Genomic DNA, 17,483 nt, shown 5'->3' with positions numbered 1-17,483 from the left:
CCAGCCCTGGGCACTGGACATTCTCAGTGCTGCTGCTGGTGCTGCTGCATCTGGCCCAGCTCCCATCCCAGTCTCTATTTACTTCTCTTTCTGCCATCCTAAACTGCTCTGGGCTGGAAAAGTGACTCATTGTTACTTTTTGTTGGTTATCCTGCTCAGAATTTGGTTTAACATACTTTTAAAAGTTGTTTCAAGGGGTGGGTTGGGAGAGCCCAACAAAATTGCTGATTTTTCCATCTTGGTTTCACACTTCCTGCTGTACCCCCATTGTGATTTCTTTTGGTGACAAGTCACATGCAGAATTGAAAGAAATACTAAGTTTCAATTAGAGATTAATGAAAATAAAGATGTAATTTTTCCCATCCAAATTTACAGATTCCCTGAAATTTATCCATTGATCCCAACGAGTTCACAGACCCCAAGTTAAAAGCCTCTGGTATAGAGGGAGAAGAGAAGGGGCCCAGGACAGAGCATGTGGGGGACACCATTGAGTAGGGGGCATGACCTGAATGAAGATCCAGCAAAGGACAATGAAGACTGGTCAGATAGGTAGGAGAACTAGGAGAGAACAGTGTTATTAAAACCTTCAGTGGAGAAAATATCCAGAAGGAAAAGGTGATTAACAACACCAAAGGCTGAAGAGAGGTAAAAAATTGGATGAGGATTGCTATTAGATTCAGTAGTTAAGAGATCATTGGTAATTTTAAATAGGTCAGTTTCAATCGAATGATAATTGAATGGAGAGTTAAGAAAGAAGAGAGGAAGTGCAGAGACCTAGAATAAATGGCTTTCTTAAGGAATTTATACAAGATGGGAAAGAGAGATATAATACCGTAGCTTTGGATATGATTAGATCAAGTAAAAGTTATTTATTTATTTATTTATTTATTTATTTTTAAGGATGGAGAGACATGGGTGTGTTTGGTAGAAGAGAAACCAATAGAAGGAAAGAGACTGAAGATTAGAAAGAGAATGGGGATGATAGTGAAGACAATCTGCTGGAGAAAACAGGAAGGGATAGGTCAAGAGTATCAGTAGATGGGTTGTCCTTGGCCAAGAGAAAGGCCACCTCTTTATCTGAAATAGGAGTGAAGGAGAAGATAGTGAAGGAACATGTCTGAATGATGTGAGATGAGAAGGAGGAGAGAAGAGGGAGCTCTCAGTGAATGGCCTCAATTTTTTCAGTGAAGTATGAGGTAAGGTCTTCAGCAGAGAAGGTGGAGGGAGGGAGTACTGTACAGTGCTTCAGGAGAAACAAGATTTGGAATAACTGCTGTAGAATTGATAGCAAAGTGTTTAGCAAACAGTAGAATACAGCTGGATCCAAATTAATGGGAATAATGAATCCTTTGAAGTAGTTGAATATTTTTGAATTTGCAATATTCAAAGTTATAATTATGTAAAATATGTTAATTGATTCCAGTCCACAGGAACTATGCAGTGCAAATTTGAATAATGTGACCACTGCAGGAGCTTTATTATTTACACTAATAGGGACCTAGCTGTAATTCTCTTGATGCAGTGAGGGCCCAGTTGAGATTAGGTGAAATAAATTTATAGTGGACCCAATCATCATAGTTTTATGCTTTTTCTCTTGTCATTCAGCATCACTTAAATAGGAACAAAGGAAGCAGATGGTGGGAGTAATTTAGGGTTGGGGTTTGGCAAGGCATAAAAAGAGGGCAAGGGATTCAAGATTAGGGGATAGTATAGTGTTGAACTCCTTCACTAAGGTATCAAGATATGGGAGGAAGGTGGAGCAAGTGCAGGGATGATAACCTGGGAAAGAATTGAAAGGTAAAGGGAATGGAGCTTATAGTGAGGATGAAATATATAGATGGAGTTTTGAGGCATAAGGAAAGATAGGATGATTAAAAATGATCAAGATCAAAGAACTTCAGAATTCATTAACATGGAAGTGGAGATGTGTGGAAAAAATCAAGGGTATGACTTTCTCTGTATAGCTAAACTGGAGTGAAGCAGTAGATTATGGGAATTGAGTAACTACAGATATTGGAAAGTTAGGATATTTGGGGGACCATTAGTATATATGTTAAAGCCTCCTAATATGAGAACAGGAGTTGGGGTAGAGAGATAGATTGTGGATTACGTATTGAACTCATTGACTAAGCAAAGATAATGCCTTGGAGTTTGATAGATAACATCTGTCAGTATTTGGATTGGATAATAAGTTTGGATTGCATGAACCTCAAAGGAGGAGAGGTTGCTGTAGTGATGGTGGTAAAGAGAGTCTGGAAATGGTGATGGGGAGCAAGGAGACAGCTAGGTGGCTCAGTGGATAGAGAGCTGGACCTCGAGTCAGGAAGACCTGAGTTCAAATACTGTCTCAGACACTTACTAGTTGTGTGACCCTGGGCAAGTCACTTAACCTCTGTTTGCCTTAGTACACTAGAGAAGGAAATGAAAAACCACTCCAGTATCTTTACCAAGAAAACCTCATAGATAGTGTGGTCCATGGGATCATGAAGAGTCAGACAGGAACAAACAACTTGGAGCAGCTAGGTGGTACATTGGTGTGGAGTCAGGAAGACTTATCTTCCTGAGTTTAAATCTGGCCTCAGACACTAGCTAGCTGTGTGACTCTGGGCAAGTTACTTAACCCTGTTTGCCTCAGTTTCCTCGTCTGTAAAGTGAACTGGAGAAGGAAATGGCAAATCACTCCAAGAATACCCCAAATGGGGTTATGAAGGGTTGGACACAACTGAAAAATGACTGAACAATAACAACAAAAATAATTGAACATCACTTTTGACATTTTTGGCCTACCTATGACCAGTATTCCAAATTCCTTGCTAGGATCAGTATGAGAGAAAATGTAACCAGTACTAGATAGGATGTTGAGAGAAGCAGTGTCATCTGGACAGAGTCAGATCTCAGTGAATGCCAGAAGGTGGAAAGAGTGAGAATGTAAGGTGTGTGTGTGTGTGTGTGTGTGTGTGTGTGTGTGTAGTTTTCTAGAATTTTGGGAACACAGATCCCAATTAGGGATATAATGGGGAATTAAAAGGACTTTTATAGTCCTAAATCAGATATCTGGGATCAAGGGTTATGAGTCTGCTATAGCGGAAAAAAACGAGACAATTAAAAGAATCAACCTAATCTTAGCCCAGGAATATTTTGTTGGCTTTTTGTTGGCTGCCTGAATAGAAGTAGCATTTCAGTGGTCTTGTACTTCTGCCAGTCCTCAAGGAGAGCTTTTCTAGCCACTGCATCTTAACAGATGAGAGCAGAAAGCCCAACAGATGAATACCTTAGTAACTACAAGGATGGTAAAGATAATTGGCAGAGATTATATGATGCCCAATAGAGAGCAGTAGACACATGATGGCCCTGAAGAGATAATGTAATACCCCACATAAAGCAGTGGAGAGCAGTGAAATAACATCACCAAAAAATATCTGTAGCTTGGCAGCTTTTGAGGCATGTTACTTTGGCCATCACTGCACTGTAGCCACATGAGTTACTGACATGGGTGCCTTTCACACATGTGCTGTGGCCACATTGCTTCCTAGAGTATGTCCCATCATATATGTTCCCTAGCCCCATGTGTTCTCTGCCTGTGTGCCTTTCCCACTGGTAGTATGTTCATCTGTCTGAAAATGTATCCCATCTGTGCATAGGGGTGATGTTTTCTTTTCACTTTATTATGCTATTTCAGTAAATACTGTTTATTTTGGACTGACTGGTAACATCATTGGGGGCCCGTGAGCTATAATTTTGAATGGATGTTAATCCATAAACTTCTAACTTGGGATAGCATTTATGAGGGTCACATAGTGAATGTTAGGGGCTACATTTAGCACCATTTGGGGAAAGCCAATGCCTTCTTTCTGGTGAGGCAAGAATATTATGGAAAGGGTACTAAACCTGGAGGTAGGAAACCTGGGCTTACACCCTGTGTGATCTTGCTCTACAAAATAGATATAGTCATATTTGTCTCTTCATTCTCTTTCAGCCCTCATATCCAATCAGTTGCCAAGTCATATAGATCCTATTTTGTTTTTTTAATTTACATTTTATTTTATTTTACTGGCAAATAATATTTTTTCCATATGAAGATAATTAACATTCACTTTTTAGAAGATTTTGAGTTTCAAATTTTTCTTCCTCCCTCCCTTCTCTCCCTCTCCCCAAGACATCAAGCAGTCTGATATAAGTTAAACATGTACAGTCATATAAACCTATTTCCACATTAGTCATTTTGTGAAAGAAGAAACAGAACAAAAGGGAAAAACAACAACCCCCCCTGCCCCCACCAAAAGTGAAAATAGTCTGCTTCCATCTGCATTCAGACTCCACAGCTCTTTCTTTGGATGTGGATCACATTTTCCGCTATGAGTCTTTTGGAGTTGTCTGAGATCCTTGTACGCTGAGAAGAGCCAAGTCAGTTATAGTCGATCATCGCACAGTGTTGCTATTACTGTGTACAATGTTCACCTGGTTCTGCTGATTTCACTCAGTGTCAGTTCCTATAAGTCTTTCCAGGTTTTTCTGAAAGTATCCCGCTTGTCATTTTTTAATAGCACAATAGTATTTCATTACATTCATATACCATAACTTGTTCAGCCATTCCCCAATGGATGGGCATCCCCTTAATTTCTGATTCTTTGCCACCACAGAAAGAGCTGCTGTAAAAATTTTTTGTACATATAGGTCCTTTTCCCTTTTTTATTATTTCTTTGAGATACAGACCTAGTAGTGGTATTGCTGGATCAAAGGGTATGCACAGCTAACTTGCCCTTTGGACATAATACTGAATTGCTCTCCAGAATGGTTGGATCAGTTCACAACTCTATCAACAATGCATTAGTGTCCCAATTTTCCCACATCCCCTCCAACATTTATCATTTTCCTTTTCTGTCATATTAACCAATCTGATAGGTGTGAGGTGGTACCTCAGAGTTGTTTTAATTTGCATTTCTCTAATCAATGGTAATTTAAAGCATTTTTTTCATGTGACTATAGATAGTTTTAATTTCTTCATCTGAAAACTGCCTGTTTCATATCCTCATTTATCAATTGGGAAATGACTTGTATTCTTATAAATTTGACTCAGTTCTTTATATATTTGAGAAATGAGGCCTTTGTTAGAAACACTTGCTGTAAAAATTGTTTCCCATCATTTTGCTTTCCTTCTAATCTTGGTTGCATTGGTTTTGTTTGTGCAAAACCTTTTTAATTTAATGTAATCAAAATTATCTGTTTTCCATTTCATAATATTCTCCATCTCTTGCTGGTCATAAAATTCTTCCTTTCTCCATAAATCTGACAGGTAAACTATTCCTTGCTCTCTTAATTTGCTTATGGTTATCACCCTTTATTTCTAAATCATGTACCCATTTTGACCTTATCTTGGTATCTGGTATGAGATGTCTATGTCTACTTTCTGCCAAACTATTTTTTAGTTTTCCCAGCAGTGTTTGTCAAATAGTGAGTTCTTATCCCATAAACTGAAGTCTTTGGGTTTATCAAACAGTAGATTACTATAATCATTTACTGTTCTATGTACCCAACGTCTTCTACTGATCCACCACTCTTTTTCTTAGCCAGTATGAAATAGTTTTTGATGAATGCTGCTTTATAATATGGTTTTAGATATGGCATGAAGGAGGCAGCTAGGTGGCGCAGTGGATAGAGCACCAGCCCTGGATTCAGAGGATCTGAGTTCAAATGTGGCCTTAGACACATAACACTTACTAGCTGTGTGACCCTGGGCAAGTCACTTAACCCCATTGCCTAGCCAAAAAAAAAAAAAAAAAAAGATCTAGTATGGCTAGGCCACCTTCCTTTGCAATTTTTTTTCATTAATTCTTTTGATATTCTTGACCTTTTGTCCTTCCAGGTCAATTTTGTTATAATTTTTTCTACTATAAATGCTATTTCTATAACATCTCTTATCTCTATCCCCTTTTCTCTAGTCACATGGCCACCATTGTAGTTTGAATCTTTATCACTTCAAGCCTAGACTTGTGCAATAGCCATCTCCCTACTACCAGTCTCCATCCCCCGCCTTCCCGCTCCAGTTTACTTCCTCACAGCTGCCAAATCGAATTTCCTAAAACACAGGTCTGACTGTGTCACTCTCCTGATCAGGAAGTTTCAGTGGCTCCCTCTTGCCTCTAGGATAAAATACAAATTCTTCTGTTTGGCATTTAAAACCACCCTGGCTCTGATGTTTCTTTCCAGACCAATTTCACGTTATTTCCCATTCACAAGTCAAATTGACCTTACTGTGTCCTGTATGTGACACTCCATCTTCTGTGTCCTTGCTTTTAGGCAGGCTGTTTCTCACGCTTGGAATGCTTTCCCTCCTTGTCTCCACACCTTATAATCCCCATCTCCCTTCAAAGCTCAGCTGAAATGCTAGCATCTACATGCATCCTTTTCTGTGTGGCCCCTGTTGTTGGTGCTCACTCCCAACCTCCTGCAAAATTATTTTGTATTTACTTTGTATATATTTTATATTTATCTATCCACGTACACGTTGTACTCCTCTCCCCATCTCCTAGTAGAATGAGGGCAAGGATTATTTCATTTTTGTCCCTATCCCAAATGCTCAGTGCAGTCCCTTGTCCATTGTAGGCTCTTTAAAAATGCTTTTGGAATGGAGTGAATGGACATAAAAGTGCTTTGAAACCTGAAAGCTCTAGAGAAATGTGAGAAGTCATCTGGTATAAATCTCTCATTCCACAGGAAACTGAAACCTAGAAAGGCTTAGAGACTTAGGTCATCCAGACAGTTTGTGGTAGAACCGCAAATAGAACCCAGGTGTCCTGGGTTCTTTTCACTGCACCTTTCATTTCCAGATTTCCCATGCTTTATGCAGACACAGATTGACTTATTACACCCTCCATTCAAGGTCAATATATTATTTCAGATTTAAAGAAGAGGAACTGATATATTAGACCCACTCAAGGCTGTAGACTGAGTCTCAAAAGCAGTATACATATAACATTAAGAAAACTTTTTCATTCCCTACTTCCTTTCTGTCTTTCTCCAGCTCTTGTGGTCAGCCACACCTCATATAAAGGAAGGGGGCACCTGAGGCCCAGGACTTTGCATTGGAAGATAGGGTAGGGGTGTCTCCAGGACAGGAAATGGGGAATTCAGTCTTTTGGCTCCTTGCCCAGGGTCAGCGAAGACAATTAAATTGCTAGCCAACAGCTGTATAAAGAGAAATCTGCTAGAGATCAAAGAAGCCTCTGCTTAGGGACCTTCAGTGTTCACAGAACTGCCCATTTTATGTTTTGTTGTGTTTTGTCTTATTTTATTTTAATATGTTAGGCCTGGGCCTCCCTCTGGTGCCTTGAACATTCATTCCTTCCTTTGGTGCAGTTTAGGCAACCACAGGGGATCCCATATCCTCAATTTGCAAAAACGAAGCATGGAAGAGGACCCAGAAGTTAACATTGCCTTACTTAGTGCCGCACCTTGATGTGAATGAATGAATGAAGAGCATTTATTAAACACCTACTATGTGTCAGGCATTGAGCTAAGTACTGAGGATACAAAGAGAAAAAGCCAGATAGCTCTTATCTTCAAGGAGCTTATTAACATGTACACAGATTAGTATGTACAGAATGTATACAAAATAAATACACAGTGTTGGGGGAAGGTGCCACCAACTGGGAGAATAAGGAAAGCCTTCTTGAAGAAGGTGGCACTCGAACTGAATTTTGAAGCTACATGCGACCATCAGGATGTCCAGTGCAGAGTAAAAATCAAAAGAAGATTCCTTATAGGTGGTAAGGTAATTCAGATGTTGCTATTTGCAGATCTTATTGTGATGATTGCATCAAAATCTAGAACATTTCGGAGCCTCCTAAATGATATTCCTAGTCACTCAAAAGAGTTTGGCCTTATCAAATATCTCGGACAGAAAATGCAGGGGCAGACTTGCCTGAGGTTTACAAAGCACTTTTCTTACAACAATGAACAGTGAGCTGGACCCAAACTGATAATTATGGAGGAGAATAGACAAGTTATCTTTGGGAAATTGTGCAGTGCAGCCTTTTCTGGAAACAAAGGTCCACCCAATAACATTCTTCCAGTGATGTTTTAAAGCTGTGATTCACAGACCACCAAAAATTCCATTGAAGGTCACCCAAAAAGCAATTAAGAGGCACATGATGGGCTTGAGGGGGCTTCAACATACTATCAGCTAAGAGCTGTGTAAAGGAAACACCACAGACTTAAGAACTCTGACTAATGCAGTGATCAGCCACAATTCAAGTACTGATGATGAAACATGCTACCCACCCCTTGACTAGGAGGTGATAGACTCAAAGTGCAGAATGAGGCATACATTTTTGGATATGGCCAGTATAAGGATTTGATTGCTTGATTATTCATATTTATTGCAAGAGTTTTGTATTTCTTCCATCCCCCCAACCCCAATGTGTATAGAGGGAATTTGGGAAGCATAAAACATCATTTTTGTTTGTTAAAAAAATTAAATTTAAAGAACATTATTAAAGATATACCCAGGGAGATGTATGATCCCATGTCCTGTCAGGAGACCTTGAGGAAAGTCCCTAGCATATTATACAGACCCCCAAGAGAGGGCATGAATGGATTGCAATCTTTATCTTTAGAAAGAGTAGTCACATAGATATGATCACAGATCCACTGAAGAAGAATCAGAGATCAAAGTTAAGTACATTGGAGAGATACAAAGCAAGACTTTTGAGTGGAGTGACATGGCTAGGTCTTGGTTCATTAACTCTTATTTAGGTTTTGGATACCAAAAATCATAATGACAAATTCCATTTCTACATCACTTTAAGGTTTACAAAGCTCTTTTCTTACAACTTCCCTGTGAGATAGGGAGTGAAAATATTATCATTCTAGGAAGCACAATTGTATTCCATCACATCTGTATACTACTTTGTTCAGTCATTGTCCAGTTGTATATGTTATTTTTTTAACACTTATGAGAAAGCCTAATAATACTTCATTCCTCATGCTTTTTTGTTTTAATTGATATTGTTTTATTCTTTGTCTTCATTTCCAAAAATATCCCTCTTCTCCACTTTCCCTGGCAAGCATTCCTTATAATCAGTCAGTCAATAAACAAGCATATTAAATGCCTACTGTGTTCCAAGCTCTATGATAGCCTCTGGTGATACAAAGATGAAAGTGAAAACAGTCCCTTCCCTCAAAGAGCTCACAGTCTAGTTGGGGAAGGGGGAGACAAAATATATTCATATTTAATTACATATTATGTATATATATCTATATCTAAAAATATACATATCCACATATATATGTATACATATACACACAGACACATACATACATATGTATATGTACTGATTTGTGGTTAGGGAGAATGCATTAGCAACTGGAAGGATGAAGAAGGGCCTTAAAGAAAACTAGGGATTCTGAGAGATGGTGACGAGGAGGAAATACATGTCAGGAATGGGGACAACCAATGTCAAAGTATAGAGCCAGGGACAGAGTACCTTATATAACAAAAAAGAAAGAACAAAATAAATAAAATAAGAACACCAAAAATAAAATAAGAACAAAAAAGAAATGGAAAAGAAAGCAGTTCAGGAAAACTAACCCAATATATCTGACAATATATGTGGTGTTCTACATACATAGAACTTTACCTCTGCAAAGAAGGGAAAGAAGTGCATTTTCTCACCTCTTCTTTGTTGCCAAGCTTGGTTAATATGATTATACAGTGTGTAGTGTTGACTTCCCCACCCTATCCCCACCCCCATTTCCATATTTAAAGTCATTGTGTATATTGTTTCTACCGTTTATTTTGCATCAGTCAATATAAATCTTCCTTTGATCTTCTGAATTCTCCATAGTCATAATTTCTTATATCACAGGAATATGCCATTATATTCTTATAATGGAATGTGTTCATTCATTCTCCAATTGATGGATTTCTACTTTTTTTCCTCTAGTTCTCTTCTGTCACGAAAAAGTGTTACTATGAATATTTTGGTGTTTGTGGAAACTTTTTTTCTTACCTTTTTGGGGCACATATGCCTAGTAGTGGGCTAAAGTATATGAATATTTTAGTCACTTTTTAAGCATTATTCCAAATTGCTTTCTATAATGGTCAGATCCACCAACAGTGTACTTGCTGTTCCATAACCTTAACAACATTGATCAATCTCATCTTTTATCACTTTTGCCAATTTGCTAGGCATGAGGTGATACCTCAGTGTTGTTTTGATTGGCATTTGTCTCATTAATAATGATTTGGAGCAGTCTTTCATGTGATTGGACATAGTTTATTTCCAGTTTTTTTGTTATTACAGATAGTACTGCTGCAAATATTTTTCATACAATTAGATCACTAAACTAGAGCAGAGAATATATGTTAGTAAATAATAAAATAATATTGACAATAATAATAATAGCTGTCATTACATAGTGCTTTGAGTTTTACAAAGCAATTTCTACCCACTGTCTCATTTGACTGTTAGGACAGCTTTATGATAATAGATAGCACTACCGTTACAATTTCTCCCAATTTACAATTGAGGAAATTGAAGCTTATAGAGAGATGAAGTGACTTGTCGAGGTTTACATAATTAGTTTCATAGCTGGAACTTGGACTCAGGTCTTCTTATCATAAGCATTTGAACTTAGGTCTTCTGATTCAAAGTACAGGGTTCTTTCTACTATTATCATACTACCTCTTTGTCACCCAGTATAGTTTCTGTGGCAGAGATGAAAAAATTAAGGCTTAGAATGGGTGAATAAGCTACTGGAGATCTTGTAGCAATAACAGTTCTAGCAGGAGGTCAGAGGAGTGTGCTTCCATGACCATATTTTATTGCAATGTAGGGGTGTAGTCACACTGATGGGTGGCAGTCTGGGAAATACTTGAGCCGTTCTGTTCCCTCTTCCCTTCTGAAAGGGGCAGAACTGAATCTTACTTAGGCCTTGTCTGTCTTACCTGTCCTCTTTCCTTTCTCATACCAGAGGCTGGAGAGTTAATTAGCCATACCTCTTAAAATAGCTAAATTCTTTTTTAGCCTTATGCAATAAGGCTATGCAATAAGACTCTTAGGACCCCATGGATCCTTCCTCTCAAATTTTATGGACTTTATATCAGATGAAAAGTTATTGGTATAATCATAATAGCTCAGAGCCCCCAATTAGGAAAATTTCCAACATTCAGAAAGAGGCTCTCTATCCTAATTTAAAGTTGTATGTATCTCTAGCTAACCCTTGACCTCTTTATATTTGGGAAAAAATCATATTACTGAAAATGTTTAGGCAAAAGAAGCAAACAGAGGATGTTAAAATGTCTGTTACTGGACAGGCAGCATTGTATAGTGGACAGAGTACTGGACTTAGTGTCAGGAAGACCTCAATTCAGATCCTTCTTCAGAAACTTATTAGATACGTGACCTTGGGAAAGTCACTTAATGTCTGTTGATTTCAGTTCCTCATCTGGAAAATTATGGGGTTGATCTAGATTTTTTTAGGGTTTCTTCCAGTTCTAGATCTATGATCCTGTGGTTTGTGTTTTGCTTAGAAGGACTAAGGAGGCAAACATTCATGATCAATCCTAACTGCAGTCCAGTAGATCTGCCTCAATAACAAATGGTGCTTTGGTAGATGCTTCATGAGTTCCACCCACATAGAGGTAACTCTTCAAATAGGGACAGAAGGAGGAAGTTTAAACATTTGCAGCCATTTGTTGTGTGGGAGTAGCTAATTTTCATTCCCAGAATTTGGGGTTTATTCTGTTATGGATCTTCTACCACTGGGCCTTTACTTTGTGCTATTCAGACTATGAACTCAGTATCAAGTTCAAGCCAAGAAGGAAGTTCATGAGACAGGACATGAACTCACATAACTGCAGTTTGTCTCCGTAGCTGTATCTTACCTTTCATCGTGGACAGTGATCTTCCTCTGCTGTGCTCAAGTGTTGGACCCTGTACATGGTCAGTACTCAATAAATGTTTGTTGAATAGCTAAATGATGTGGCTTCCCTAAGCCTCAATCAAACAACCAATCCATTTATTAGGTGCTTACTATGTATTGGGCAATATGTTAAGCTTTGGTGATATAAAGATAGTCCCTATCCTCAAGGACCTTATGTTGAAATATGGAGACAAAATACATGCACATATGTGCACATGTGTGCACACAGACACAGTATACAAAATATAGGATTATTTTAGGAAGGAGTGTGCTAACAGACAGAGGAGTCAGGAAAGACTTCATGTTGAAGGTAGCTCTTGAGCTGAGTCTTTGGGCTTTTTTACATTTAGTTTTTTGTTTTATTTTTTTTCTCAATTACATGTAAATAAAAATTTTTAATATTTGATTTTTAAAAAAATTTTGAGCTCCTTATTTTTCTTTCCCTCTCCTCCCATCTCCTTGAGAAGGCAAGCAATTTGATATAGATTATATATGTGCAGTCATACAAAACGTTTTTATGTTAGACATTTTGCAAAAGAAAATAGAGACCAAAAAACCTAAGAATAATAAAGAAAGTAAAAAAGTGTGCTTCAATCTGCATTCAGACTCCATCGGTTGTTTCTTTGGAGGTGGATAGCATTTTTCTTTTCTTTTTTTTCTAGCAGGCATAGTTCAATTTATTTGTTTATAAAAAAACATCTATCTGGTTTCCACAGCATCTGCCTGGGTCCTCTGGACAGACACTCGAGTGTGAATCTTCATAAGATGGTTGGTGAATTCCTGATAGGGAGACTTAGTGAACACAGTCTCCTTCCACAGGTCTGGGGTTAGATAGCTGTATGTTTTGGAGATGGCATCAAAGGCAGCTTTAGCAAAGTTGCCCAGAGTGGCAGTACAGCCCCTTGCAGATGTGTAGCAGTCATCAATTCCAGCCATCATCAGGAGCTTCTTAGGCACAGGAGCTGAGACAATGCCAGTACCTGTAGGGGTGGGGATCAGGCGCACCAGAACTGATTGATCCACATCGCCCAGTGACCTTGCAGGGCTCTGTGTGAGGCTTGCCAGTCTTGTTCCCCCAGTAGCCACGTCTCACAGGAACGATGGACAGCTTGGCCAGAATGATAGCACCACGAATAGCTGTGGTCACTTCCATGGAGCCTTGACACCCAGGCCAACATGGCCATTGTAGTCACCGATGGCCACAAAAGCCTTGAACCTGGTACGTTGTCCAGCTCTAGTTTGTTTCTGAACAGGCATGATCTTCAGAACCTCATCTTTCAATGAATATCCCAGGAAGAAATCTATGATCTCAGACTCCTTGATAGGAAGGGAGGAGAAAAGATAGATCTCTTCCAAAGACTTGATCTTCATGTCCCAGTTTAGTGACAGGAACCCACTCCTTGTCTTCGGCCTTTCCTCCCTGGGCCCCGTGTCCTCAACCACAGCCCTGACCTCGACCTCAGCCCCCACTCCCGAAGACATCTCAGAAGCCACCTTGGCCTCTGACTCCAGGGCCCCTGGGGCCTCCCGTTCCTCCTGCAGCACTGGCATCGTCTGCCATTTGGTGTTCACTAGAAGTAGAGGTGGATAGCGTTTTTCAACATAAGTCCTTTGGCATTACCTTGGATCATTGTATTGCTGAGAATAGCTAAGTCATTCACAGTTGATAATCATGCAATATTGCTATTATTATGTACAATGTTCTCCTGGTTCTATTCATTTTGTTTTGCATCAGTTCTTGTAAGTCTTTCCAGGTTTTTCTGAAAGTGTCCTGCTCAGCATTTCTTATAGCATAACAGTATTCCATTGCAATCATATACCACAACTTGTTTAGCCATTCCCCAATTGATGGACATCCTTTCAATTTCCAGTTCTTTGCTGCCACAAGAAGAGCTGCTGTAAATATTTTTGTACATGTCAGTCCTTTTCCATTTTTTTTATGATCTCTTTGGAATATAGACTCAGTAGTGGTATTGGTGGGCCAAAGGGTATGCACGGCTTCATAACTTTGTTATAAAATTACTGAGCTGAGTCTTGAAAGGAACTAAGGCTTTCAAGAGGCAGAGAAGTGGAGGGACTGTACTTTAGCCATTTTGGGGGTATGGGTAGTGCAAAGGGATGGAGGCAGGAGATGGTGTGTAGATCAATTTGGCCACGTTCAAGAGTATGTGGAGGAGGGGATCTTGTCATAATCAGAGGCAGTGGTTCAGTGCATGGAGCACTGGACCTGGATTCAGGAAAACCTGAGTTGATATCCAGCCTCAGATACTTGCTAGCTGGGCAAGTCACTTAATCTCGGTTTGCCTCAGGTTTCCTCAGCTATAAAATAGAGATGGTATCTCACAGAGTTGTTGTGAGGATCAACTGAAATAATATTTGTAGGAAGTGCTTAGCACAGTCCCTGGCACATAATCCCTCCCTTCTTCCTTATAAGACTGAAAAGGTAAGAAGAGGCCAGGTTGTGCAGAGATTTAAATATCAAATAGAGGAGTTTATATTCTGTTCTAGAATGATGGAGAGCTACTGGAGTTTATTGAGTAAGGGTCTGGCATGGTCAGACCTGGGCTTTTAAGAAAGTCACTTTGGTGGCTGTTCACAGGTTAGTTTGGAGTGGGGAGAGACTTGAGCTAAGGAGGCCAAATAAGAAGCTATTGTAATAGCCTGGGTTTGAGGGCATGAGGGCCTGAACATGATGGTAGCCATGTGAGCAGTGAGAAAGGAATATAAGTAAGAGATGTTGTAGAGGTAGAAACAATTCAGATTTGGAAACTGAGTGGATATGTAGAGGGTGCGAGTGAGAGAAGTCACTGAGGTTAGAAACCTAGGATACAACAACAACAACAACAACAATAACAATAATGATAAAGGTTTGCAAAGTGCTTTATGTATATTATTTAATCCTCACAACAACCCTCTGATGTATATGTTATTATTATCATCTCCATTTTACAAAGATGAGGAACCTGAGGTTGAGAGAAAGTAAGTGACTTTCCCAGGATCACACAGCTAGCAAATGTTTGAGGCAGGATTTAAGCTCAGGTCTTCCTGACCCCAAGGCCAACACTATAACTACTGTGCTACCTAGCTACTAGGTGACTCCTTCAACAGAAATAGGAAATTTGGTAGAGCAGAGCATTTTTTTTTTCTTGGCAAAAATAATGAGTTCTGTTTTGGACATGTTGAGTTTGAGATGCCTATGAAACATCCAGTACCAAATGTCCAATAAGCAGTTGATAATGTGGGACTGGGGCTTGAGAGAAACTAGGGTTATAAATCTGGAAGGCATCAGCATAGAAGTATAATTGCACCCTTGAGAGCAGAGGAGGTCATGAAGTAAGAGAATGTACAGAGAAAAGAGAAGAGTGCCCTGTACAGAGTCTTGGTGTCCACCCACAGTTAAGGGTCATGACATAGATTATGAATCAGCAAAAGAGACTGAGAACAAGTGGTTGAATAGGTAGGAGGAGAAAGGAAGCACAGGGCCCAAGTAAAGATCACCTTTTCAGGGTGTTTGATAGAAAAAAGGAGAAGAAATATAGAATTAGAGTTAGCAGGGGGAATGAGATGTAGTGAGGGAATTTTAAGGATGGGGAGACTTGAGCATGTTTGAAGGCAGTTGGAAAGGAACTATTTGATAGTAAGATTTTGAATATTAGGGAGAGGTGGATATAGTGGGGGAAATCTGCTGGAGAAGATGGGAGGAGAAGGAATAAAGGGTAAATGTAGAGGGGTTGCCTTGTTCAAGAAAAGTTTCATCTTTTTATCTTCAGCAAAGGAGGCTATAGTGGGGGATGATACCAAGGGGTTGGAAGCAGAGGAGAGAAGAGAAAGCTCTTGGTGAAAGGCCTAGATTTTTGGGGGGTGGGGTGGAGGTAATGTATGGGATGAGAGCTTCAGCTGAAACAGTAGGGGGAGGGGATATGGTGGGAGACTTTAGGAGAGAAAATTAGGATCAACTTCTTTTAGAGAGAGATAGAGAATTGAAAAAGGAAGGAAGGAGACAATTTTAAAGTGCTTAGTGTATGCAAAGCACTTTGCTAAGCCCTAGGAATACAAATAGAAATGTAAGACAGCCCTTGCTCTCAAGGAGCTCCCTTTCTGTTGGTGGAGACAGCGAATATGGAAGGTTTCAAATGCTAGTCAGAGGCAAAGGTTTGATGGTCCTTTGGGTGTAGTAGCAAAGCAAATGACAGTGGTCTTCTTTAATTTCATTTCCACTGATAAAATCATATCAGTTTCTGATGTTGAACCATTTCAGAATGCCAAAGATGTTGGTGGAAGGAACTTTCTTTTCAGGGTCTTTGGTAGCTGGAGCTGTGCCACCAACAATTTTGCCAGACTGCATCTCCCCAGGGGTTGCTTCCTAGGTTGACAGTTGAGGACACTAGGCTGAAAGGATTGCTGTTCCCACTTGGGCTGTCTCCTTTGAGGTCTGAGGGTAGGTGGTGGTCAGTGGTGGTGGTGGTGGTATTTTGACTTAACCTGGCAGGTGCTGTCTGCTGTCTCTCAGTGTACTTTGTTGCTTCAGCTAGGCTGGCTTGCCTGCCACAAGTACGGTGGTTGGTTGGCCACCTCGGTGGGATGGCTGGTCCCCTCTCCACTGCGGTTACTTTCCCAGGTGATGCCCTTGCAGGGTAAGCTGGAAGCAAGTCTGGAGGGTCCTGCCATTCCCTGAGAGCTTGCGCTTATCTGCCAGATCTTGGCAGCTGAGGTATAAAAGGATTATCTTGCTGCTTGGAAGCCCTAATTGAGAATAGATAATAGATGTAGCTAGCATGCCCAGGCAACACAGTTGCATGACTTCCTTTAATTCCATTTAGACCCCTATGAGTAGGAGTGGAAGATGCAGATGGTGGGCACAATTCATTGTTAATGTTTGGCAAGGCATGAGTGCATTATGATAGGCGAGTGGGTTCACTAAAACATTGAGATTAGGAAGGCAGGGAGAGTGTAGTAATGCCTGGGGAGATGGCCTAGCCCAGAACTGAAGGATGGAGAGTTTACAGGTCACAGTGAGGACAAAAAATAGGTTTGGGAAGAGTAAAGCAGAAGGAGTGATAGAATGATAGGAGATTTTGCGATTAATTGGATGAAGCAACTTGATCATGGAGGTGGAACACTTGTGGGTGATGGCAGGATCCTGAGTGGAATCACCTGTATGAAGAAAAGATCATGGGAGCTGGGGAGATTGAAGAAGTGGGAGGTTAAAGCATTTGAGGGAACATCAACATGTAAGTTGAAGGCTCTTGTTATGAGGGCAGAAGTTTAAGTAAAGATAAGATACTATGAGCCAGGCATTCATTGAAAAAAGAGGGGGAGAGAGCAGCTAGGTGATACAGTGGATAAAGCACCAGCCCAGAAGTCAAGAGGACTTGAGTTCAAATCCAGCCTCAAACACTTACTAGCTGTGTGATCCTGGGCAAGTCATTTGACTCTGATTGCCTCAAAAAAAAAAAAAAAAGAAAGGAAGGAAGAAAAAAAAAGAAAAAGGGGAGGGAGACCAGCTAAGATGAGGATTTAATGAAGTGCTTTCCCCCTATGTTAGCTTCATTTGAGGC

General features: G+C 39.9%; 1 pseudogene; it reads right to left on the bottom strand.

Moving 5' to 3' along the window:
* Positions 1-12,624: 12,624 nt before the first annotated feature.
* LOC114046665 lies at positions 12,625-13,486 on the bottom strand (annotated as a pseudogene).
* Between the last annotated feature and the right edge of the window lie 3,997 nt (positions 13,487-17,483).

The sequence above is a fragment of the Vombatus ursinus genome, unplaced genomic scaffold (genome assembly GCF_900497805.2).
Source record: "Vombatus ursinus unplaced genomic scaffold, bare-nosed wombat genome assembly UNPS02014785.1, whole genome shotgun sequence".
NCBI lineage: Eukaryota > Metazoa > Chordata > Mammalia > Diprotodontia > Vombatidae > Vombatus > Vombatus ursinus.
This window is presented reverse-complemented; position numbering and strand designations above follow the sequence as displayed.